This window comes from Sphaerodactylus townsendi, linkage group LG07 (genome assembly GCF_021028975.2).
Source record: "Sphaerodactylus townsendi isolate TG3544 linkage group LG07, MPM_Stown_v2.3, whole genome shotgun sequence".
Taxonomy (NCBI): Eukaryota; Metazoa; Chordata; class Lepidosauria; order Squamata; family Sphaerodactylidae; genus Sphaerodactylus; species Sphaerodactylus townsendi.
Window position 1 is genome coordinate 48,636,326 of NC_059431.1, and position 26,132 is coordinate 48,662,457.

The window sequence follows — 26,132 nt, forward strand, 5'->3', positions numbered from 1 at the left end:
TATGGTGCCAATACAATTGTGCCAGAGTATCCAATAGACAGCTAATCTGGACAAGTGTGGGCCTGCAAGAAAGGGCTTGACATTATTCATATTAAAGGAAAGATTAATATATTGTCAGACATCCTGTCTAGGGAGTATGCTAAACAGTTTTATATTGCCTAAATTGCTTTCGAAAGAACATAATTGTTTTGCTTTTCTGCCTTTTACTGATAATGACAATGTAGGTTTTAGATAAATCCATAATATGTTTTATAAAATAAATGCTTTGCATTACTTGTTCTTCTTTGTGTTTCCAATGTATGCCTTTTGATCTGTAAAACACTGAAGTGATAGAGAACCCCCTTTCTGAATACCTTTGCAGGCCCCTATGAAGTTTCAAAGCTGGTTCTAGAGAATGCTGGATTCAATCCATCCCAGGAAAGAGCAAATGTGCCCATGAAATATTTCATTACTATTGTCCTTGCAATCATAATACATTATTTCTTTATTTTATATATTTCTTTATGTTATTTATAATCTACCTTTCTCACAGGAACTCAAGGCAGATTATACAGAATGAATCAGTACAATTAAAAAATCAACAAACACTGCATTAGCATAAAAGGGTCTGGAACCAACCAGGAATTGAAAAATAGAACTAAAGCATAACATGACATGTTATATGGTGCAAAAATTACATAATAGGATCCTGCTTACAGTAAGCCACATAGAGTCCCAATCATTTATCCAAATAAGTTTATGAACCAATTTGTAAAGTGCTACCTTATTATCTGGGCTGAAAAGTCCTATTGAATAATTCAGTTTGGCATAGTTTGTGGAAAGCCAGGAGAGGGGGAGCAATCCTGATCTCCTTAAGCAGGCCATTCTGTAAAGTGGGAAAAGTACATATGTGAGCAGTTGTTGATTTTACCCATTTGCAGGCTGGTACCCACAGAATCCCCAACTAACTTTGGCCGTTTCTGCACGGGCAATTCATGGCGGCCTGGAGACGGTAAAAACACCGTCTCCAGACGTCCGCCATTACGCGATCGGGGCGCAGCTGCAACACTTAGCCGCTGCCGCCACCGCGCCGCCTCGGTCGGGCCTGAAGGCTGGCAAGTTTCCCCAGAGCCGCTTCCCAGCGCTCTTTTTGGGGAAAGCTGCCCGGCATGAAGCCGCTGCCCGAAGCGAACGGCAGCGGCTTCATGTCACTTCCCCCCAACCTCGGCACTTCACCTTCTCCCCGGGCCTCCGGCGCGTCAGCCGAGGCCTGGGGACACGCCCCTGGCGTACCTGCGCCTGGTATGCGCAGGGCCGAGGCGGGCGTGTCCCTGCAGCGCCTGGCGACGCGCCGGAGGCCAGGGGACAGGCCGGGTTGCCTGGGCGCCGGCGCTCCGCGGCGCCGGCTGCCCAGCTGCTTCAAGGACCGTCCATGCGGACGGTCCCAGCGTCTTCAGGTCGGCGCGCAATGCGCCGACCTTGCCGTTTCCGCCGCCGTGCGGAAACGGCCATAGTTGGAAATGAAATGCCAGAGTGTGGGGGAGAAGCAGTCCCACAGTTACGAAGGACCAAAACCAAGGAAGGGCTTCATATGTGCTAGCCAATACCTTAAACTCAGCCTGGTAACAAATGGGCAGTCAATGGAATGTTGAATGAGAGTAATATACATGCTCTGTCCAGCTCCTGATAATAGTTGAGCCAAGGCTCAACATTTTGTACCAGTTGGACTTTCTGGATTGATGCTGAAGGGAGACCAATGTACAGGGCATCACAGTAGTCTAGCCTCAGTGTTACTGTGGTGTGGATTGAGTTGGCCATGTCAGCCTAGGGGCTTGGTTGAGTTGGTAGAAAGTGGGTTTTTTGCAACTGCATTAACTAGTTTCTCCAGTAACGGAGTTGGATCCAATTTAAGAGTTGGATCCAACTCCATCAAAAGTGTCGTTCAAGACCTCTACCTTCTCAACCAGTATTAGATCTGTCCAGTGGCAGAGCTACAAGGGGATAAGGGTGGGTGTGCTTGGGGGCACAAAAATTACCCCTCCCCCACCTTGCCAGGCCTGGTCTCGCCCCACCAACCTTGTCCATTTTCAGCTGGCAGAAAGCTGTTTTCTGCCAGCTGGAAAAGGTAAATGGGGGGAAAGGGGCCAGGCCGGGCCGCAGGGAGGCAGAAAACACGGAGTTCACCCTGGGCGCACTCCTGCCAAGGTACATTTCTGGATCTGTCTTTTCAGGGTTTGTTTCAATCTGTTAACTTTTAAGCAGTTAACCACCACAACCAGGCAATGATTTAGGATCTCTACCACGTTACCAGGAGATTTGGATAAGGTTGCATAGAGTGGAGTATCATCATTGGTTAAATCTGTCCTTAAAGCTATGCATGATTTGTCCTAGGGGTTTTACATATAGACTGAAAAGCAAGGGGGGGGGGATTAGAATTGAAAGATAGGCCCTATACCAGGGGTAGGGAACCTGCAGCTCTCCAGATGTTCAGGAACTACAATTCCCATCAGCCCCTACCAGCATGGCCAATTGGCCATGCTGGTAGGGGCTGATGGGAATTGTAGTTCCTGAACATCTGGAGAGCCGCAGGTTCCCTACCCCTGCCCTATACCAATGATAGCTGTTTTCCAAAAGCAACCATTTGAGTCCAATCCATGAGGAATGGTTTGAACCAGTTAAATACACATTCCCCTGATACCTACTTCTACCTTCCCATGCCTCAACAAAATAGTATGATTTACTATATCAAATGATGCCAACAAATCCAATAAGAACAACAGAGAAGTGTGGCCTTTACCTATACTCAGACAGAGGTCATCAGATAAACTGATTTGTTTCTTTCTCATAGCCTGGCCAGAAGCTAGACTAAAAAGGCTTTAGAGTAGATGAGTTAACCAAGAAAACTTGGAGTTAATTCACTACTGCTGTCTCAGTCACTTTGCCCAGAAAGGGTAGATTAGCCACTGGGCAATAACAAGTCACATAATTTTTCTGTAGGGATTTTTAAAGTAGTGGATAGATAACAGCCTCTTTGAGTCACTGAAGGATGGGACTGTGAGTCAGTGACTGATTTATAATACATGCAAAGGGTTTGCTGAGAAGGTTCTTACATGATTTTAGCAGCCAGGATGGGAAACAATCCAGACTACAAGTAGTGGCTTTCAGAGATCCCAGGATCTTGTCCACATCCTTGATGGAAAATGGGTCAAAATTATCGAAAAATACATCAGATGGTATATTTGACCTTTCCTATGTTTTTCAGTGCTGTTCTTACAATATATGTAGGAACACAACAATATGTGCAGAATGGGAGGAAGTATGATGACTCTGCCCCTTGCTCATGAGTGAGTCTCTTAGGCCAATTGCCTAACTATGTACATTTGCCCATTCACAGATGTACGGGCTATTTTGCGTTATTTAAATTTCATGGTCCCTTTCTCATTAAAAAAATCTAGGAGTTAACTGGATACCAGTATAATCTTTGCACTTCATATCTAAGCACAACACAGAAGCAAACAGCAGCAGAACTTTACATCATGTCCTAGAATCTTTCTTTTCCTTTTTTTTCTCCTATGGAGGATAAGCATTTAAATTAGTATGTTTTGCAAAGTATAATTTAGTCTTCATATTTAATCATAATGAATGCATGCAGGAAAGATTGGTAGCCTTGGACAATGGAAATCCAAGGAATCAGGAGCAGCATGTTTCAATTATGTAATTATGAAATATGAGCCTGGTTGTAGCAAGCAACCTTCCCCTTTCCTTGTGAAGCTGGTTCTGACTTTGCAAGTGGAGAGGGTGCCCTGGACAGCTGAATACAGGAGTCATATCAATCAATCTCTGGATTCTGTTGTGCGGGGCTTGTTTTTTTCAGGTTCTGCTTTAAAACCTGAAAATTTTGGGGAAAAGTGAAAAAGCTGATACAGGGTATTGGCTTTTTTTTTTTTGAGTGGGGGACCTTTCCTCAAAAATTTCTGGTCTTTTAAAGCCAAGTTACTGAAAATAAGTTGCCCAGCCCTATTTTATGGCCATTGTGGCTGTCCTTAAACTGCCCTTATACTGCGGGGCAGGAGGGGCTCACCGTGATCCTTCTATGTCAGACAGTATACAACATGACTGCAGAATTTGTTTCATGGCTTTTCTCCACTTAGTAAGGCTATGCTAAGCTAATCTCTGAACATTAGCAGAGTGCAAATAAACATTTCTCTACCAAAGCTGCAATTTTTTTTACAAGTGGTCTGTGGTGTGAAGTATCATTTTGCCACTGGTTGCCTGTTTCAAATGCAATCAAAAGTTATGGGGTGAGCATTCACAAAATCTAAGAGGCATTATTTCAAGGAGAAAGGAGAGGTAGTGCTTTATATGGTTGGAGATCATTGATATGTATACCCAGCTTCATCAGCAAGATACTTCCCTCTTCTCCAATTAATAATGTGTTAATTATTCATGATTCCTTATAAAATATAATTAATTGCTATCAAAATTTTGTGCAGATAAAGTAACCATTTCCTTCTTTTTCTTGCTTACAATTACAACTTGGAGAGTTCAGTATTTTTCACTGTTGACTTACTTGATTCCAGTTAACAATGGATTATGGAAGCTAAATGGATTAACACAGTTTGGGTAATAACAATCATAGGGAAAAAATTCTAGTTCATAAAATAGCCCTGAGAAGTTTATTCATATTATTTTATTTTTATCCTATTTTTCTTCCAAGGAGTTTAGGGCAGCATGCATGCCCCCGCCCCCTTTATCCTCACAACAACCCTGTAAGTTATGTTAAACTGAAAGCGATTAACCAGTCTAAGGTTGATTCCGCATTTGAGTTATTGACCTAGGTTCGACCTAAGTTCGACCTAGGTACTCCACACAACCACCGGGTTTGACATGGGTTCGTTCCAGCGTCACCCCGTTTCACCGTCAAATTTCTGACTCCACCAGGGAGGTACACTTTTTTCAGGAACCATGGTCGAAATCAGGTCGAATCCATGTGAGTGGAGAATTTTGGCGCCAGGAGTCTCCTGCGTTCAGCCAATCACAGCTAAGTGCTGCGGGCACGCACAGAGCTGGAGACTCGCCGCAGCAAAAAGTGCGCCCTTTTTTTCTTCTGGCGTTCGAAGCGACTGCTGGGGGCACAAATCTCACTCTCATCTGTATGGCGCATTGTGGTGTCGCCTCCACGTAGCTCCTAGGTATCTTATTTTTTTTAAAGCGGGACACAGGGTTTCCCGCTGTGAAACAGTAGCCAATCGGGACGGAGCAGCGAAGAGATACTGAGATGATCCTGCCCTCCGAGCTGGGATCCAGCTAGATGACTTCAGTTGCAGTGGGGAACAACAATGCCTTCAACCTAGGTCAGTACCCTTCTCAGGGAACCGGGTTGAACCTTTTACATTCGAGTGCAAAATCAGCCTAAGTCTTCTGAGTCTTAGGACAGAAAGAGAATTTGCATCTATGTTTCCTTGGTCATAGGGCAGGGGTCCCCAAACTTTTAAAACGGGGCCAGTTCACGCATGGCCAGAGCCCAGCCGGGGGCCGGACCAAGTGCTGCCCGCGGGGGGGGGGGCGCCATCCATCCCATGCCTTCTCGACCTGCTCCCTGAAGCTGGAGCCCCCCCCACCCCCGTTGGTCCCCTTCCCAATCCCGGCCCTGAAGTTCACGCTGCCTTTCTCTCCCCTTGCACGCATTGAGTAACGGTCCCCACCCGTGCCGCTTTGGAATGAGCTTGGCTTAGAGTTGCTCTGGCGCTTGAGGCTGCTTGCTGAAACCTGGGGATTGGTGTGCCAACCCAGGGGTCAGCCTGGAGTTTGGCATTCGACCCCCAGGGAGTTTACAAACAGCCTCACAGCGCTGGAGCTGACTTCGCTGCTCGATTTTAGCGGCCGGAGACCATATTGCCATAGCTGTAGGGAGGAGAAAGGCAGCTCTGCCGCCTTTCTCTCCCCCCCTTGCTGCATTGGTACGGTCCCCTCCGGCCACTTGGAATGAGCAGCAAGTCGCCCGCTCTTAATGCTGTTTGTAAACCTGGGGAAAAGGAGATAGAGAAGGGGGAGATCCGCTTCTGCCCAGCGGGCCGGATAAATGTCTTCCGGGGGCCTGATTTGGCCCCCGGGCCGTAGTTTGGGGACCCCTGTCATAGGGTGACACTCTAAACCATAGGTGTCAAACTTGCGACCCTACAGATGTTATGGACTACAGTTCCCACCATCCCCTGCCAGCATCATGCAAGTTTGACATCTGTGTTCTAAACATACCGGTGTGTATATTTGGGCTCTTGTACCACCCAGATGCTGATCAAATCACCCCATAGTAGAACTCCATCGACACATAGCCCATAGATGATGGATGTCCAGTTCCTGCAATGATGATAATGAATCAGAGGCCAGTTATGGGCAGTGGCATAAGGTACCCTCAAGATACATCCAGACATACTTGCAATACAATTAGATAATCTAGTTCTTGAAGGTCAAATTACAAAGCGCTTTGCACAAGTCTTCTTCGACCTCACTGACTCACATTGTCACTAAGCTTGCTTTTTAGAAGCAGAAAAAGAAGAGTTGGATTTATGTCCCCCTTTTCTCTCCTGTAGGAGACTCAAAGGGGCTTACAATCTCCTTTCCCTTTCCCTTCCCTTCCCCACCCCACACAACAAACACCCTGTGAAGAAGGTGGGGCTGAGAGAGCTCAGAAGAACTGTGACTAGCCCAAGGTCATCCAGCTAGCATGTGTTGGGAGTGCACAGGCTAATCTGAATTTCCCAGATAAGCCTCCACAGCTCAAGTAGCAAGGCAGGGAATCAAACCCGGTTCCTCCAGATGAGTGCACCTGCAATCACTACATCACTGCTGCTTTGGGTAGTAATACAGTCTTCTTGGAAGCCTGCTTGAACATCAGTGCTTTTTGAAAACATTTTTGAGCAAAGTAAAAGAATGGGTGTAATGAATTTGAGATAACAATGCATATATTTGAGACTTCTTTGTCATTTGCATTTTAATGATAGATCCATTGATTAATTGATAGATAGCAAAATTAGACAAATCTGAGGATACTTAAATCTGGTGACTGAAACTATGAATGGGCAACTCAGATCTTTCCACAAACTGAAATAGAATTCTGGGTTTGCAGAAAAATGTAAAATTTAAAACAAAAATAAAAAATTTGGGAGTTTAAAAAAAATCAAAATGATAATTGGCATTCTTTAAGCACAGAATTCCCTCAGTGGCTGTAGCTAGGCAACCACAGATTCCAGGCTTGGTTCTTTCAGTAAAAGGCTAAAGAAGGGCACAGTGCTCTTTCCAGGGTTATTTTAGCCTTTGAGAGAAAACTCATTTGGGCTAGGTCTGGCTAGGGTTGCCAGCTCCAGATTGGAAAATTCCGGGAGATTTTGTGGTGGACTCTGAGGATGGAAAGTTTCAGGGAGGAAAAGGTCTCAACTGGATACAATGCCAAAAAGTCCATCCTCCAAAGCAGCCATTGTCTCCAGGGTTACAGATCTCTGCCACCTGGGGTTCAGTTGTAATTCTGGGAGATCTCCAGGTGCCATCTGCATGTTGGCAAACCTAGGCTTGGCAGCAACCTCTGCATGACTTGATACCACTGGACTTGCAAGACGCAACTAGGTCTGGCTACTTGCTACTGTTAAATAGCAGCCACTCTATGAAAACCAGTGTAATGTAGCTGTTGGAGCTTCAGAACAGGGTCTGGGAAACCCACATCTGAATCCTTGTCTTTCTGTGCAAGCTCACAGAGTGATTTTGGGCCAGTCACATAATCTCAAGCTAACATGCACCACAGGAAGAGAGGAGAATAATGTAAGTTGCTTTCCCCAGAGTGCAGAAAGGTAGGGTAAAAATGAAGTAAATAATAAATACAGCTGAAGATGGGAAGTAGATAAAAGGTAGGTTGATGAATAACTGAAAAGGAAAGAATTAGACAGGGAAATGGGAGAGGAAATGGGGATTGACAGGAAGAGGAAGTGATACAGAGGAAATCCCTTAAAGGTTCCCTACTAGGGGTGCATACAATTTTTTCTGGAATTTTTCAGTTTCAGTTTAATAGTCATATAAATTTTAACTCCCCCACCACCCAAACGTTGAATTCCCCTACCAGCTTTTTGGCAATTTTATTTTGTTGGGGGTCTATTAAACATAAACCCCAAAACTTCCAGCTGCCTCCTAACTTCATGTGGGCTTAAAGGCAGTAGGCAGTGTAGAACTGAATTCTGGGCTCGGCAGAGCTACCTCTGAGCTCACATGGAGTTTGGAGGCAACAATGACCTGCCATCTGCTTGCCTGCCACCTCCAACCATTGTGGACTTCAGGGACAGCAGTGATGCAGAACTAAATGTTCGGCTCAACCCAGCAGACCTCAGCATTCAGCTCTGTGCCACCTGCTGCTTCTGAGACCCAGTCAGCAGGGAAGTGAGGGGAAGTGAGAGGAGAGATTTTTAAAATGGTGGCAGGGCTTAATTGACCTAGGTAATTCTGAAAAAGTTCAGCATCATTTGGGACCTGTTTTCTGGCTCCTTTAAATCACCATTTTTTCCAGGATACCCCCCCCCCCCCAAATAAAAATAAGATATTTGGGAGGGGGGTCCCCAGTTTGGCTTTAATGAATGCATACCCTTATTTTCTACTATGAAGGTGGACCTGGCCCAGTACCTGGCACTACACGACTGGACCATAGTTTTCCTGGCTAGATGTTGCTGGGAGGACAGAGAAACAGATAAATGTAGATTGTCAGTTGGATAGGTAGGAGAAAAAGAAGCAGGGAAATGGCGTGGCTATGGGGACTTTTAGGAAAAGGAAATAAAAAATAATGGGAGAGGGGAATATCCAGTGGCGTATTGGGGCTAAATTGCACCCAGGGGCATGACTGCCTCCTTCACCCCCCCTGCCCGGCTCCCTGCGCCCCACTTATGGGAGCCAGCAAAGAGGCTGGGGCACCCTGCAGGCTGGCTCCTGCCCTTCCCAGGGCCTGGGGAGGGCAGAAGCTGGCCTGCAGGGAGGCTGGGGGTGGGGCTCAGCAGCTCCGGCGGATGCCATGGTGGTAGGCTGGCTCCTGCCTTCCCTAGCCTCCCTGGGGTGAGGCGGGAGCCAGCCTGCAGCCACGGCAAACAACTCAACCGGCGAGCAGTGCCCTGGCACAGCTGGGTCCCCGCATCACTGGAGAGGCTTGGCGTGGGTACCTGGCTGGTGTCTGGCACCCTCCCCCCACGACAAAACTGCATGTGCCCAGGGACATGGGATACCCTATGTCCCCATTAGCAGTACGCCACTGGCAATATTATATATATTGTATACAGAGAGACTTTGAGAGAGAGGGACACAGAGAGTGAGCTTGTTGCCTGATTATCTACAGAGTAAATTTTGCTAGACAGAAACACAAAAATCAGCTTGGAAGGATTAAGTTTGGCAAGGAGGGGGGTGACATAAAAAGCAGCCAGGCTTTTATAGACTAAAAAAATGGAAAGAAAGTTAATGAAGGGAAGCCCAAATGACCAGTATTTTTTCCCTGCTCATTTCTATGCCTGTAATTGGTACTCCCTAAATTATTGATGGTTCACAAATTACACAGAAAAATTATGCAAGAATAGCACACAGCACAGAAAAGGATTTAGGAACTTACTGTAAGTGTCTACTTCATAAAGCTTTTTTTGTCCATGATTACAAGCAGGAAAAAATCTTGTACCTCCCCCAAATTGTATGCAGTTGCACTGAGGCTGGGATGTTTGTAGTTTGGTTGTACAGCATTACACCAAAAAAGATCCAAACAAACCCTCAGAATTTCGCAGCCTGGAATTCATTTCCTATTCCATTTTTTACCATATGTTTCTTAACTGCTGCTAAGGATATTTATCTCAATCTTTTTGACAACTTTGGATAAGAATAGGCAGTGTCTGTGATCCGCTGATGCAAACACATGGGGCAATTTGGACAGCTTGTTCCTGATTTTGGCTGGCAAACTATCTCATCTGAACAACATGCCCTTTTGCCAATAGCTGGTAAAGAATAGTAGCTAAGGGAATAAGCTGTGATCTGGGAGGTTTCTGGTTCAAATTGGCCTTTGTCATGAACTCACCAGGTTGCTCTTTCCAGGCTACACTCCCTGTCAGCTTCAGGTCTCCATCTGCAAACCACCTTGCAGGACTGCTGTAAGAGTTTCCATAAGGTGTAACACTGAAAGTGGTATATAAGTATTAAATAATACTAATAGCTTCTAATAGGAGATGAGGGTATCAATAATATACTTGGAGGGATTTTTTTTGAGCATATTCCACTCTTCGTTGACTGGCTCAGTTTACACTTTCATCAAGTTTGATAGAGTTGAGGGGGGAAAGGAAAAGGGAGGCAAATAAAGTGCCTCCTGCCTGGCTATTCGCTCGCGAGAGGCTGCAACCCAAATTTTTTGAAAAGAATTGCTTGTTTAGCGATTTTAAAACCCATTAAAATGGGTTGGGGGGAAATAACATGGGGCAAACTCATTTTGGGGGTGGGATCTGGGCAAAGTCCCCCCTCCAATGGGTTATTTAGCACCCTACACCCAAGCAGAAGGGGCCTAAGAGTATTGGATTAGCATCTGAGACATGCAGGTTGAATTCCACACTGGGATTTCACTGGGTGACCTTGGGCTAGTCACACTTTTTCAGCTTGTAAAAACCCCACCATGTTACAGAATCTTGCTGTATGACCTTGGGCCAAGTCATACACTTTCAGACCATACAAGTCATACACTTTCAGACCAACCCACCTACCTCATAGGGTTGATGTGAGAATAAAATGATGTAAGCAGCATTGGGCTCACATTGGTGGATAAAGGCAAGGTATGATCCAGGTTGGGTTGATGTGAGAATAAAATGATGTAAGCAGCATTGGGCTCACATTGGTGGATAAAGGCAAGGTATGATCCAGGTCAGGGCACATTACTGGATCAGTGTATTTAGTGACACAATTGTAAACCCTCCCCTAATTATTAGTTTTCATTTTTAGCCAAATAACTCCTTTTTGTGATGTATGACATACAATCTTCCTTCACATGGTTGTTAATATCTTACAGTAAAATAGCCCCAAGAACCTATTTTAGTCTAAGAGTCTGACTTAACAGAATATTGTTACCCATGGGGCCTTGAGTTTGAAACCTAGCACATGAGAAATATTCTCGTGAAAGAGCGTTGAGTACCCCCAAGGTATCGTATAACTGCAAAAATGAACTCCAGCAGATGCATTATTGAACAGCTCATGTCAACTTTAAATAAGACACAAATTCTTGTTTCATATTTCAGTCCTATGTTTTATTAGGAAGCTACTAATCTGTTATACTAAATGTCCACTTTTATGGATTACAACAGTGACATTTATACAAGGCCTCATTACTGCCATGCAGACATCTCATAAATAAATCTCACAATTTTCACAAGGATGAGCACAAAGTTTGAACATATTGTTTTAAAAGAGATAATAAAATGACTTGCAGCTATGTCTCTTATAGCTCTCTGCTCTCCTGTTTTACATTCATTAGACTTGTCCTCCAAATGATATGTTTCTGTGACTTTCAACATTTAAATAATGTCCATTTATTGCTGGATATTGCAGCAAAGAAAATCTGATCCGCTATGTTCTGATGACAGCCTTTAAAAAATTAAGTCCATAAAACAATTTGAATCCTAAGAACACTTTCCTGGGAGTAATCCCCACTGAGTAGACTTGAGTAGAATTCTAAGTAAATGTGCTCTCAAATGTATTGAAATGTTCATATTTCACACTGCTGACACAACAACCTGAATCATATATTTAAAGGTTACATATATGTGCACCTAATTACATCACAGAGTGGTAAGCTGCAGTACTGCTGTCAAAATTCTGCTTATGACCTAAGTTCAATCCCGATGGAAGTCAGGCCCTTTCCGCATGGGCGATATACAGCGGCCCAGGGACGGCAAAAACACCGCCGCTGTTCGCACAGCAGTGCCGTCCTGACTGCCCGAAAGCGGCGTGAAGCCGCCGCTTTTAACCTCGTTAAACAAGCGAGGTTTTTGCAAAACAGCGCCTTCCCATCGGTGTGGTGCAAACCGCACCGCTGGGAAGACGCTGCTTCCCCCGTCGCCTCAACTCACCGTCATGCCCAGCATCACCCTGGAGGGCTGCAGGGACCCGCCCACACTTCCCTCCGACCCCTGGAGGTTGGAGGGCAGCATTGGCGGGTCCCTGCAGCCTTCCAGAGCGATGCTGGACATGACGGTGAGTGGAGGGGGCTAACCGAGAGGCGGCTCCATGTGGAGCAGCCTCTCCAGCTGGGGAGGGAATGCAGGCCGCTTGCATGCTAGTGTGTGAACAGTCCTCAAGCCTCCACTGGCATAAATTATGCCGGTGGAGGCTTGTTTCTGCCCGTGTGCAAAAAGGTTTCAGGTAGCTGGCTCAAGGCTGACTCAGCCTTCCATCCTTCCAAGGTTGGTAAAATAAGTACCCAGTTTGCTGCAGGTAAAGTATATATAACTGGGGAAGGCAATGGCAAACCACCCCATAAACAAAGTCTGCCTACTAAGTTCTGAACAGTGTCCTAGTGGTTACATATACTAAGGAGGATATTATTTTACCTCTGTCCAAGATATGGCCACTGACCCAAGTCTGGACAACTCCTATATTACTGGATCTCCTGTGATCACCCCATAATTCCAGGCATATTTTGAATTACAAACTCAGATAAAAATTGTCAGATCTCTTGCTTAACAGCAAATCTCTTTTCCCCTAGTTGAATTCCAAGCATGTAATGCTGAGATAAGTGCCCCCAGCAATGATCTAGCAAAGCCAGTGAGAACATCTAAGGTAACTTGCTGTTCACTGCTAGTTACCTTGTGGGCCTCTTCCCTTGCTTACTCCTCCTTCCCTCTTGCCAGTGTGGAAAAGAGCAGGACAGAAGTTCATGATCATTAAGTAGGGAATATAATTTGATTTTAAGTATTTCTTTTTGCATCAGCACTATGCCAATTAAATTTTAAAAAGGTCTAAGGGCAAAATGCACTTCTCACACGTCTTACCAAAGTGCATCACAGCAGGAAGTCGACGTGACATTTGGAATATTCTTGTTTAAAAGGGGAGTACAGAAGGCCTCACAATGTTCTATTCTAATAAAGACAGTTGACCGTGCAGTTCAGTGTCGGAGAATGTTCATATTCATCCCCTGGCCGCCCCACGTCAGCACAAGCTTAATGTTATTATGCCATCTGGTTCCCCACAGGAATTCAAAGCCCTTACGAAATCTTTTCAAAAAAAATTATCATTCTTTTGGGAATGCTTTTTTAAAAATGTAATTTTGGAGAATAAAATAAAGCTGTAGCCCTGTCATATATGTTAAACAGTGTATTCAGAAAGTGATTTCTGGTTATAAATCATCAGCTGCCTAAAAATAAAAGACTTGAAAATGTGTTGATAAAGAGGGAAACTTTAATAAAAGAGTCTGTGATAGAAGTCTAATACAAAATCTAAAAGGGCACATGTCTCAGAATTCCAAATGAATTCTCCGCTAACAAATCTTTGTACTAGGGACATATATAAATTGCATTCGAGATGTTTATTCTTCAAGCAGTATCTGTTGTGTGCACCCAACATGGAAATATATATCTGCTATGGCTTCAAGCTCACTCTAAACCTTTAGCTTTCTGGATAATAGTTTAAAGCTAACTTTTGCAAAATTTGCAAAGGAACCATTGGGAAACTCAAAGTGCCATGCTCAACATTTTAAATGATAATGTTAAATTACTCCTCTGAGGATAGTTCATGGCATGACATGTTTCATTCAAGAAGCAAAAGTGAATATGGAGGCCATGCTGGGGCTGTGGAGTCTGGGAGGGTGGGGTGGTGGTGGAATTTCAATGCTTGCTCCAGGTGCCATTTTCTGTAGCTACGTCCCTTCCCCTTTCATTTTATCCTCACAAAAGGTAATGAGAGGAATTAGGCTGAGAGAGAGAGAGACTAACCCAAGGTCACGCCCTGAAATTCATGACTAAATGGGAACTGGAACTCAAATCTCACCAGTTATAATTCAACCACTGCATATTATTCACACTTAGTTTATTTCAAAACATGTATTTGACAGTCACTGCAGTGACTGCAGTCATAGACCGTAAAGTATGCTGTCTGGGGCAAAAAGCATACATGCAGCCAAAGTAGACAGGTCAACTTCCAAGTGGTGTCTCGCAGATCCCCCAAATGTGATCTGCAGTCCACAGAGATCAGTTATCCTGCTTTGGAGAATGGACTGTACAGCATTATGCCCTGCTGAGGTCCCTTCTGTCCCAAATCCTTGCCTTTCCCAGATTCTACCCCCACATTTCTATAAATTTCTCAACCTGAAGTTTGCAACCCAAAATCAGAGATATGGAGAAATTTCCACTACAGTCAGACTTCAACTGGCATTGGAATATCATTTGTCTGTTTCAACTTCATTAGCTTGTTTAGCTGCAAGATTTGCTGCAATAAAAACAATGAACATACTTTTCACATTGAAAATTATGCTGTTTCAGAGTAGATCCCCCCCCCCCAAACAGCATCACTTTCAATGTTGGTTGTTGTGTGTTCCAGGCTGTGTGACCGTGGTCCGGTAGATCTTGTTCCTAATGTTTCACCTGCATCTGTGGCTGGCATCTTCAGAGGTGTATCACAGAGAGAAGTCTGTTATACACTGTGTCCAGACTTCTCTTTTTACAGACTTCTCTCTGTGATATGCCTCTGAAGATGCCAGCCACAGATGCAGGCGAATCATTAGGAACAAGATCTACCAGACCAAGGCGACGTGGCCAGAAAACTCACAACAACCAGTTGAATCCATCTGTGAAAGCTTTCGACAATACTGTCAATGTTTTTTAATCTAGGGAGCGCCCAGATTCTCCCTTTATATCCACTCAGAAGGGAACAGGAGGAACCAGAATCTGGGGAAAATTTGAGGGTGCCTATCAGGGGAGCAATGTTTAAGTTAGCGGTACCAAAATTTCAGGCTACTTTCAAGAGACTATCCTGATGATACCATCCAGGTTGAGTGAAGTTTGGTTCAGGGAGTCCAAAGTTATGGACCCTCAAAGGGAAGCCCCATCTACTATTAGCTCCCATTGGAAACAATGGGGGATGGGGCACCATTTTGGGGATCCATAACTTTGGACTCCCTAAACCAAACTTCACCAAACCTGGCTGGTATCAGAAAGAGACTATCCTGGTGATACCACCCAAGTTTAGTGAAGTTTGGTTCAGGGGATCCAAAGTTATGGATCCTAAAAGGGAAGCACCATCTACTATTAGTTCCCACTGGAAACAATGGGGGATGGGGCACCCCCTTTGGGGGCCAAAACTTTGGACCCCTGAACCAAACTTCACCAAATCTGGCTGATATCATCAGGAGTGTCACCTGATGATAACCTGAAATTTTGGTGCCTCTAGTCTAAAAATTGCGCCCCTTGCCGGCCAACAAAGTAAAAACATTAAAATATTTTTAAAAATACATTTTTTATTTTGGCACCCCCTGCAGGCGTGCGCCCGGTGCATCACGCACATCCCGTCCCCTGGTGGCTATGCCACTGCACACAGACAAAGACTGTATCTCAAATATATCAGTTTACACTGGCTATAATTACTTACCAGGTACACCATCTCCTTAATGGAAATGTTTTATTTAATGACCTTTTTCCAATATAATTTTTTTACAAATCACAAGAACAGAATATATGCTTCTCACGGTTGCTTGGTTTTTAAAACTGATACAAAACACAGTGTTCTTTGATTAGCCTGTTGTCTATAACCTGTCTACTGAACACAGAGCCTAGTACATGGTGCTATATAAATATAAAGCAAGTGTTGTCATAGTAACAACATTAGCACCATTCCTGTGGTTGATATTGTGCACTGTTGTTTGAAATGTGTATTCCTAAGGCCTAGGGAATCTAAGAACTCTGAAGAGGAAGACTCAGCAAGATCATAACATTTCTACTGTCCTATGTATCCACTCCCCATTCTATGCCTGGTGACAAATGAAAGGAAGATATACCTTCCCCTTCATGCTATCATTCAAATCTAGAGTTTTAAAAGCACAGAAAATATACATATGGATGTTGCTTTCCACATACATTCACCTAATTATAAAATATGTTCTTTTTCTTGACCTGAAAAGCAAGTAATTTACAAGAAGATTAAAAAATCCCCTTGAGATTCACAATCTTAGTATTCTAACACATCTCAACTTGAAAAATAAAATAAAATAACCCATCCTTCCTGAAAAAAAGTAGTGCTATGATCCCATTGTGACTGATTAGAATTTCTGAATGACTAAATTCAATACATTCTATGTCTCCCATGCTGCCAAGGAGAACTCAGTAAATTAAGGCATTTATTTTGATTTTTCTCTAATTAAAGTAATAGTGGAGCTTATTTACCCTGCAGTCAGTCTCTTTTTACTCTTTTAACTGGCAAAAAAAGTAGGCTACTTATTCATTTAGCTGCCATAATGGTCTTTTGCCTTGTGGTCCTACACTAAGCACCCTTTTTCTATGTGAAAAAGCTGTCTGCCTGATGCCGACAAGAGTCCTGACCTTTCATCACCAGAAACATATGAAGAAGGAAAGGCTAGCTTAGCTGACTGTTGAAACAGAAGGAAATAAAGAGGGGGCACAAATCCAAAGGACTACTTGTTTTTGTGCATTCAGTTGTTGTGGTAATTATACGAGCCCATAGGAGACCAAGATGATAAAAGTGAATGTCTGTCAGAAATAAAACATTAGGTCTTCTGGGTTAAGGCTAAAAAATGGCCCAAAGGAGTGGCATAACACTCTTTAAAGACAGTTGAAACCTGGAATACTAATTAGTCAGTGCTGGACAGATTTCTCTCAAAAGTAAAGACTCAAGGAAAAAGCAACAAGAGTTAGCCTATGAAACAAGTGTCAGACCAGATGGAACATTTCTCTCAAATTATTTCCCTCAGAGTTTTTAGGTTTTGCTGTGTTTATGGATTATGGATGTGTAGGCATTCATGGGTGAAATGAAGTCATTCCCAGGAAAAAGTTTTCAGCAATTTTCAGGATTCAAGTTTTTGGTACTTCTTTCTGTTTATGTAGAATATATTAACTACTGACACACAGAGAAGATTTAGGGGGCTGTTCTGGATTTTTAATGACCCACTATACACATACTTCAGTTTTCAGCTGTTCCTACCCCACCAAATTGGTGCAGTCAAGACATTTAAGTTGTCATAATGAGTAGAATATGAGTGTGTGTTTGAATCTATATATATAAAAAGCTTTCCGTGTATGTGTTGATGACAGGGTACTGATAGCGGAGCCAGGAGAGAATCCCGCTCCTGGACTATGTCTGAACTAAAAACGATTGGAAAATTTATTTCTGTTTTGTATTTGTTTAGGTAGGAACTGATTTGTATTAGGTAGAAATAGGATTTGTAAGTTTCCCTGTATTTGTGCTTGTATGGAACCTCCTTGGCCCAGGGCAGAGAGCCATCTCTGCCCCACCCAGACTTATCCCATTCACGTGTAAAGTCCCCTGATGCACACGGACAACGGGAAACCTCAGTCGAAGCTTCTGTCTCCGCCTAACTTCGCCAGCAGGCAGATATAATTCACGCCATCGCCTTTGGCTTCCCTGGACTCCGGACACCTGGAGAAAACTTTTGTGTGTCCCCCGCCAGGGTGGATTACTGCTCATCATTTCGCCCAGCTTTCATGCTAAACTTGAGAAGAGGATGCATATCGGACACTGATTGGTTCCTGTAATGTTGCAAATGAATGATTGGTTGTTTTGAATGGTGGTGGGCTGTCTTTGGTTCTCCCGGGCTCCCGACGGGAGAAAGTGTACTTAATGGATTGTAAGGGTCATAGGCACGCGCAGTGTTGAAAGTGCGGAAGGGAGGTGCTGACACTTAGGGTCAGCATCTCAATAAATCTCTTTTATATATATCCCAGCCCTTGTCGGGTCTTGTTTGGGTTCTCATGCTGGCCGAGAGCGGGATACTCTAGAGCAAGGAAAGTGTTACCCTGAGCAGCGCGGTAACAGTACCTCAGTAACTGCTGGGCCAATTCCTCTGAAAATTCCCAGCCACTATAGTCAGTCAGGCGAGAGTGTTTTCTTTGGGGATGTTCACATACCTGAAATTTCATACCTGGCCCAGGTAAAATTGCCTTTTTCCTGGCACTCCCTGGTGAAGGACAGGGAGGAGCCTGTGTGTAACTGTCACCCTTAGAATGTTCGTGCCCTTAGAATGTTCACTCAGATGGCCAAAGATGAGCAGTGGAAACAGCACATAGGCAGTAACTCGAGTGGAAGTGAAACACACACACACACACACACACACACGAGGGAGAGGGGAGGAGGAGGAGGAGAAGAAGAGGAAGAGGAGGAGGAGGAGTTTGGATTTATATCCCCCCTTTCTCTCCTGTAGGAGACTCAAAGGGGCTGACAATCTCCTTGCCCTTTCCCCCTCACAACAAACACCCCCTGGGTGGAGGGTGCAGGGTGGGATCTCGAGAGAGCCCTGTGCTGTGACTAGGCCCAAGGTCACCCAGCTGGCGTGTGTGTGGAGTGTACAGGCTAATCTGAATTCCCCAGATAAGCCTCCCTACAGCTCTGTATGGGTGAACGGAGAATCAAACCCCGTCCCTTCCAGAGATTAGATACACGAAGCTCTTAACCTCCACTGCCACTGAGAGGGGAGGGGTGGCACTCAGAGATGGGATCCAGCAGTTTCTCACAGGTCTCGGTGAGTAGGTTACCACCATTTGTGTGCGCCGCAGAGGGGGTTACTAATTGGTGATTTTGTCACGCAATTTTTTGGTCTTAGCTACACCCCTCTCTCTCAGAAGTAGCATGCAGAACTTGAAGCAGTCTAGCAGGAGGTGCAATTCAGCGCATGTATGTTCAAGCCTAAGCCTGCATACATTCTATTTCCCACCCAAGGACCGGCACAGCGAAGCTGCGCTCCTTGCTACAGCCCCGCTCATTTGCAATGCCCTCGGCCTGGAATGGCTATCCACGCCCCCTTCGGGTGGCTCCGCCCAGCTCCCCATTGGCTTAATACGCCACAGTTTGAATTCCGCCACCATGGGAACCTGTTACTAAAATTTTTGGATCCCACCACTGGGTGGCATGCAAGGGAAGAGAGGGAGGGAGAGGAAAGGGATGGTGGGGGAGGCATGCAAGGGAAGAGAAGTGAGAGAGGGGAGACAGTGAGCTGTGGCATGCAAGGGAGGGGAGGCAGGGGGCCCTACATCTTGATATGACCCACCCACCCTAGCGGAGGGAAAGGGAAGGGAGGGAGGGAAGAGAGTGAGGGGTGGCATGCAAGGGAGGGGAGGCAGGGGCCCAGCATCTTGATATGACCCACCCACCCTAGTGAAAGGAAAGGGAAGGGAGGGAGGGGGAGGGGTGGCATGCAAGGGAAGAGAAGGGAGGGAGGGGAGACAGTGAGGGGTTGCATGCAAGGGAGGGGAGGCAGGGGGCCCAGCATCTTGATATGACCCAATCCACCTCAGCGGAGGGAAAGGGAAGGGAGGGAGGGGGAGGGGTGGGTACGCAAAGGAAGAGAAGGGAGGGAGGGAAGAGAGTGAGGGGGCGACTCTGCGGGGTGGACAGGGAGGGAGGGGCCAGGCACCCTAGATTCCCTGAATACTGAAGTTACAGTTAAGAAAACCAGGCACGCATTACTCAGGGAGTAAGCTCAGTACAGCAACCATGACATACTTTGAATGGCCAAGGTCAGCACCTGTCAGAGGGTTTCCTCAGAAGTGACACCCATTGCCACCAACCAAACTTACTCCCAGGTAAAGGATCATGACCAGCCAGCCTAGATGTGTGGGAGGGGTGCCTTTCCATTTCCCCCCTCCCCAAGGAATGCGGGCACACACATCACTGACATCGCACAGTATCAGGCTGCGTGTTTGCATGAGCACGTACTGCTGGCCTCTGCAATTGATTTGCTGCTACTGTTCCTTTCCCATTTCACCACAATAAGCCACAGCAACGCGTGGCCGGGCTACGCTAGTAACACCATAAATATTGCACATAACTGTGCGTGACTATCAACAAAAATGAACCAAATCTCCATTTGTAATGGGAGTTGAATATTTGGAATGCAACAAGAAAAGATATTCAGTCCTGACAAAATGTATTCATCATATTTCTACATATAATTCAGTCATGGACATTTTTTATTTTCATAGAATGATAAAACTTAGATGCCAATAAAGGCCTTGGATTGGATTGGAAAGAATGATAAAACTGGGAGATCTCTTGAGTGATATGGTTCAATCATTTATAGCTGGGATTCCCAAATAATAATAACCTTTATTGTTTATAATAATAATAATGACCTTTATTAGGCATTGAGAGAATAAAAGAAAGAAAGAAAACAAGCATTGGCAGGAAGGGGATGGATTTAAAAGGAGAATCTGGGGAAATTTAGGGGTGCCTGCTGTCAGGGGTGCAATTATTAAGATAGCAACACCAAAATTTCAGAGTATCTCCGTGAGCCCCTACTGATGATACCACTCAGGTTTGGTGAAGTTTGGTTCAGGGGGTCCAAAGTTATGGACCCTAAAAGGTGTAGCCCCCATCTCCTATTAGCCCCCATTGGAAACAATGTGGGATGGGACACTTCCTTTGGGAGTCCATAACTTTGTATTCCCTAAACCAAACCTCACCAAACCTGAGTGGTATCATCTAGAGCAAGAAGAAGAAATACAAAACCAGACCCTGGAAAAAGATCTCAAGGAGTCTTTCTTAGCTCTTCCTGAACAAGAGCAGTTGCAAATTATAAAGAGATTGGAAATATTGAAGTGTGATCTAATTAGGAGCAAAAATGGCCAAAATGAGACTCTGCAGCCTACACAGGCCCTAAGAGATCCTTCGAGTAACAAAGCCTCAACCAACCCAGAAACACTATCATCCAAAGGGCCAAATGCTTTGGATGACGCCGCGCAGACTCTACACGAAGTGCAGAATGACAAGCTATCTTGCGAAATAGAGGTGGACTCACACCTCTCCAGAGCTCTATTCTATGAACTACGTGGTGAAAGGGTTGGGAAAACATGGGCCCAGGAGCTGGCTGAGTTAGCCCAAAACACAGCTAAGGAACCTATAAAGGAGTTAGATCACAGAGGCCTCTCACCAGAGAAAATGGAGCTCAGAGAAAACAGAACACAAGGAAATAATGGCTGAGTGGTATCATCAGGAGAGTCTCCCAAAAAATCCCTGAAATTTTGGTGCTGCTAGCCTAAGAACTGTGCTCCCTGAAGAAAAAACACTGAAAATACAAAAAAATCCCACAAACGAACCTGCATTTTGGCACCCGCCACAAGGAGGCACCCTGGGCAACTGCCCACTTTGCCCAATGGGAGGAACGCCTCTGCTCTCACAGTGACAATGTAAATAACGTGGTTGTTGAGAAGAGATTAGTCAGGGGAAAAGTTTTTGGGTTAATACAACATGCAGGAACATTGGGGGCAAATATATTAACAAGTCCTTTGTCTTTGCAAGGTGGATAGTCTGAGACTGGAGATGGAAAGTGATACCTTCCAAGGCGGAGCCATTGTGTTCTCTTAATCCATTTAGAAAGGGTGTGTGACAGGTATTTTGCATGGCAAATATAGGGGAGGACAAGTACAGACAAGATTTTATTGTGTCCTTGTGACTAGCCAGTGCAGAGAATGAGCCCCAGTTGCCAGGACAGGTGTGCAACTCAGGGACTGGGTGCCTGAGACTCCCAAGCCTCTCCTGTCAGCTTCCCCCTCCCACTCATTTGCCTCTACTGCTACCATCACCACCCATCCACCCATCAACTGCTTGGGCTTCTTGCACTTGCAGCCACCTCTCCTTCAGTTTGGGACCCCAAGATAAAGTTGGAAGGTATATTAGCAAGCTGGGCTGCAGCAAGCTAGGTTCAGCAGCTGGGAGGTACATGCAGCCCTCTCTCACACTGACTTCCTCCTGATGCCACCCATTTGTTCGCCTGCCTGATTTCTCCAAATCCTCTCAAGTTACATATATAAGACTAAGGAGGGGAAGTAGGTAGGAACTCTCTTACAATCAATAGGATTTACTCCTAAGTAACTGCATGATAGGGTTTGGTTGAAAAAAACTGCAAAGTGCTTTTATTTGCTTCCCCCCTTGTCCCCAGGAGTTGCTGGCTATAATCAACCCAAGTAATCAGTGGCCAATCATATCCTCCCTTGTTCTATCCATGAGCTCAGGAAGCAGTGGGAAGCAGTTTCTTTCTTTCTTTCTTTCTTTCTTTCTTTCTTTCTTTCTTTCTTTCTTTCTTTCTTTCTTTCTTTCTTTCTTTCTTTCTTTCTTTCTTTCTCTCTTTCTCTCTTTTTCTCTTTCTCTCTCTCTTTCTCTCCATTTTTCTCTTTTCATGTATTCCTCTCTCTTTTCATCTTTCTTTCCTTCATCTTTCTCTCATCCTCTCTTTCCATCTGACTTGCTTCTGTTGAGTCTAGGCAAGCACAACCATTCTCTTTCTCCTGCCCCATTGTTCGCCAGCACAACAAAACCTTTGCATTGCATTCTGTTGTCACTTGGATCCCAAAGTTTGCCTTTCCCTACTGTAGGCAGCAGGCAGTGGTGGACATGGATTTACTGCCAATTCATAGAACCATTTCTGCATTGTTACACAACAAGGAAAGAGTTCTTAGGATGCAAGGGCTGTGGACTAGAAACAAATTGTACAGTGATAAGCCCAGGGCTTGCCTAATCTCATCAGATCTTGAAAAATAAGCAAGGTCTGCCATAATTAGTACTTGGATGGGAGACAATCAAAGAAGTCCAGGGTTGCCACACAGAGTCAGGCAATGGTAAACCACCTCAGTCTGTCTCTTGCTTTGAAAACCATGAAGAGCCACCATAAGTGGGCTGTGACTTGATGGCACTTTAAACCAATATACAACCCAAGTAAGACGAAATGTCTGAGTAGCCTGGAAGATTAGCTGTGTCACACTTAGGTCTGTTCAGTGTTCCATGATGGGTTAGTGCTCCATTATTAATTTGAGACAAGTCTAGGGGATGCAACCATGTTCTCTAGATTTCCCTTGTACACAGTAGGGTGGATCCAACAATTCTTCAAGGAGCATTCTTCCATCCTGAACAATTGTCCCTAAAATTAAGTGGCTGTTTTACTGGGGAAAGAGACACTTAAGTTGGCTAGAGGAAGGTATTAAACTTTGCTCAGTGAAGTAGAAGGATTTCCCCCATTGCACAGATGTGTATAAATGCTGTTTTTTGTTATTGTTCCCTAGAGAACAATAACTCATGCAAAGGAATGAGTGGAGGGTAATAAAACATTATTCATAGCAGTAATAAAATATTTTGAAAGCATTTTAAGTCATACGACACTTAAAATACTTTTAAGTGTTATAACAGTTATTAAACATTGTGAAAGCATTTTGAAAATGTTGTCAAAATGTTTAATCCCTGCTATGTCCATTGCTGTGTTCAGATTTGTGAGTTGAGAAATGTTCTATAATATGATGGTGGCTTTGAGATGAGCTGGTGCAAAAAATTGTTCTTTGGTTGTAGTGGGGGAGGGTGGCCTTTGATCATGGTGGGGCAGGGTGGCTGCCCATATTGAGGGGGGCGCAAAACTCAGATTTTGCCCCAGCTCCATTTTCCCTAGCTATGCCTGGGTTCAAGAGCTGTTATTTGCTAGAGAACTAGAAACAGATACAAAAGGGGAGTCTGTGTTTTAGATTCTGGAGAATCTTTTCAAAGAGAAAGACATCCCGCTAAGCAACATTCTGGCGTGTGCAACAGATGGGGCATCATCAATGGTAGGTCATCATCGTGGCTTCATCAGTTTCTTGAAAAATGCTGTACCTGGTGTATTTGTGGTGCACTGCATAATCCACAGGCAGCATCTGGTTGCCGAATAACCCCCTAAGGGGTCAGCTTCACCAGTCATTGAGCACTGTCGTCACAGCAGTACATAAAATCAAGGCACATGCTCTCAGTTCACAACTGTATCTACAGCTCTGCATTGAGAATGATGAAGATTTTGAATGTTTGTTGTTTCACTCAGAATTAAGATGGCTGTCCAAGGCAAACTGCCTGAGTTGTTTCTATTCACTTTTTAATACAGTTGTTGAATTCTTCCAAGACTCCTATTCTGTTCTCTGTGATGAATTAATAAAAATCAACAACACTTTTTATTGGCATATAACTAATAAAAATCAAGGATGACATTGCTTACTTAGCAGATATATTCCATGTTCAACAAAGTTAATTTGCAATCACAAGAAAGTGATGTTAACCTTATCAAAGTCAAATCAGTCCTCTTCACATTTCTAAGTTACAGTTATTTAAATGTAACATAGCCCGTTGTGAATTCTTCCAGTTTCCAAATCTCTCTGAATTAGAGACCGAGAAAAGCCTACAAGATTATGACCTTCAAATGTATTGTGCACTCCTGGATGAACTGCATAGATACATGTCTGACAGATTCAGAATCCTTTTTTTGCTTAAAATACCAGACTGGGTGATTTATCCATTCACAGATGGTGGAGGAAGAACTCCTTTCACTCCAAAATGACATTGAGCTGAGGCCAAGGTCAAAAAATCATATAAAGAATTTTGGCTACAAAAAGACCTTATTGACTGCTACCCTGCACTGTGGGACAAAGTCAAAATGTACTTTACTGCCTTCCCAACGTCATATGTAATAGAGTTTCAGTGCAGTCACCTGGCTTCTTGTCAAGCAAAGAAACCAATTGAAAATTACTCAACATGGGGATCTAAGACTTCTTCTTAGGTTGTTTCCCCACTTACCTGCTCCTGCGTGCTACTCTCCCCAAGTAGCGCGTGGTCCCCCGGCACTCCCCACCACAGGGGCAGCAACAACGCAGCTGCCCCGACGCTGCCGCTATCGCGCCCCCTCAGCGCACATCATTCCTGGCGCTTCTCGAAATGGAGCCCAGGAGCACCCCAGAAATGATGCACGCTGGGAGTAGCGCGCAGCAACCTTGGGTCAAGGTAAGTGGGGAAACGACCTTAGTTCCTTGTTGCCTGATATTGAGAAGCTGATATTCCTGCATCAAGCACATCCATCCCATTAAAACTGTGAAGATATAACAAATGAGGTGGAAACAGACCCTTTCATATGGCTGAAACAGTTCAACAAATTGGTTTACTTTTACTAGGTTGTGTTTTATTTGTGAAACATGTACATGTGCTTACAGTGTTAGAAGTTGTTTTGAATTTGCAGTAAACAATACCAAAGAAGAGATGTCGCGCGCGCGTGTGTGTGTGTGTGTGTGTGTGTGTGTGTGTGTGTGTGTGTGTGTGTGTGTGTGTGTGAACTAGGGAAGTGGCCTGGGAGCCAAGGAGGCAGCAGCTCAAAAAGTTTGGGAACCACTGCTTCAGAGTAACAGGATTTCCTAGCCTTCCAGCTGTTGGAAGTGAAGGACTTTACACTGTTACGCTGTTTCCTGCCTCAACCTACAGAGGGGTTTTTTTACTAGAGAGCTAGTGGCTAGATAGGGACCTAGGGATTCGACACCTTTACTCTATCATGCTGGTTCTATCCTTTTGATGTTAGACTGATACTCTCAGGGACTTCCTTCCTTCCGGCTTCTTCCTCGACCCCTTCTCCATTCTTCTTCCTACCATGCCTAGAGAGAGGATGGATGCTCCGCGCATCCATCCCCATTTAGCTAGATTAGGGTAGCATAGTGACTCTATCTACCTACCTTTCTATCCAGAATGGAGTTCACTAATAAATACTCTTTTTATTAGATTAGAAACTACAACTGACTCTGACTTTCTTTTGTGTAAGCTTGCTGCACATTGGGATCCATCACATGCACGCACACAAGGTAAGGCTTCTGCTGTGTTCTAGCCACCCGTTCCACTCTGCTAACTACAAATAGGGATAATCTCCAACTACCAGGAGCACTTATCCCAACACCAGCACTCTTCCAGTCTTTCTTTTTTCTTTTCTTTTTTAAAAAAAGATCCAGTCAGAAAATAAATAAAATAAATAAAATGAAATTCGACAACTTACTTCATCAAATTATTTATCAATTAACTACGGTTATTGAAAGGGAACAATTCCTAGTATTCTATTTAAGTATCTACTGCTCAGCCAAGTAAATTAAATGACATGAAACATAAATTGTTTT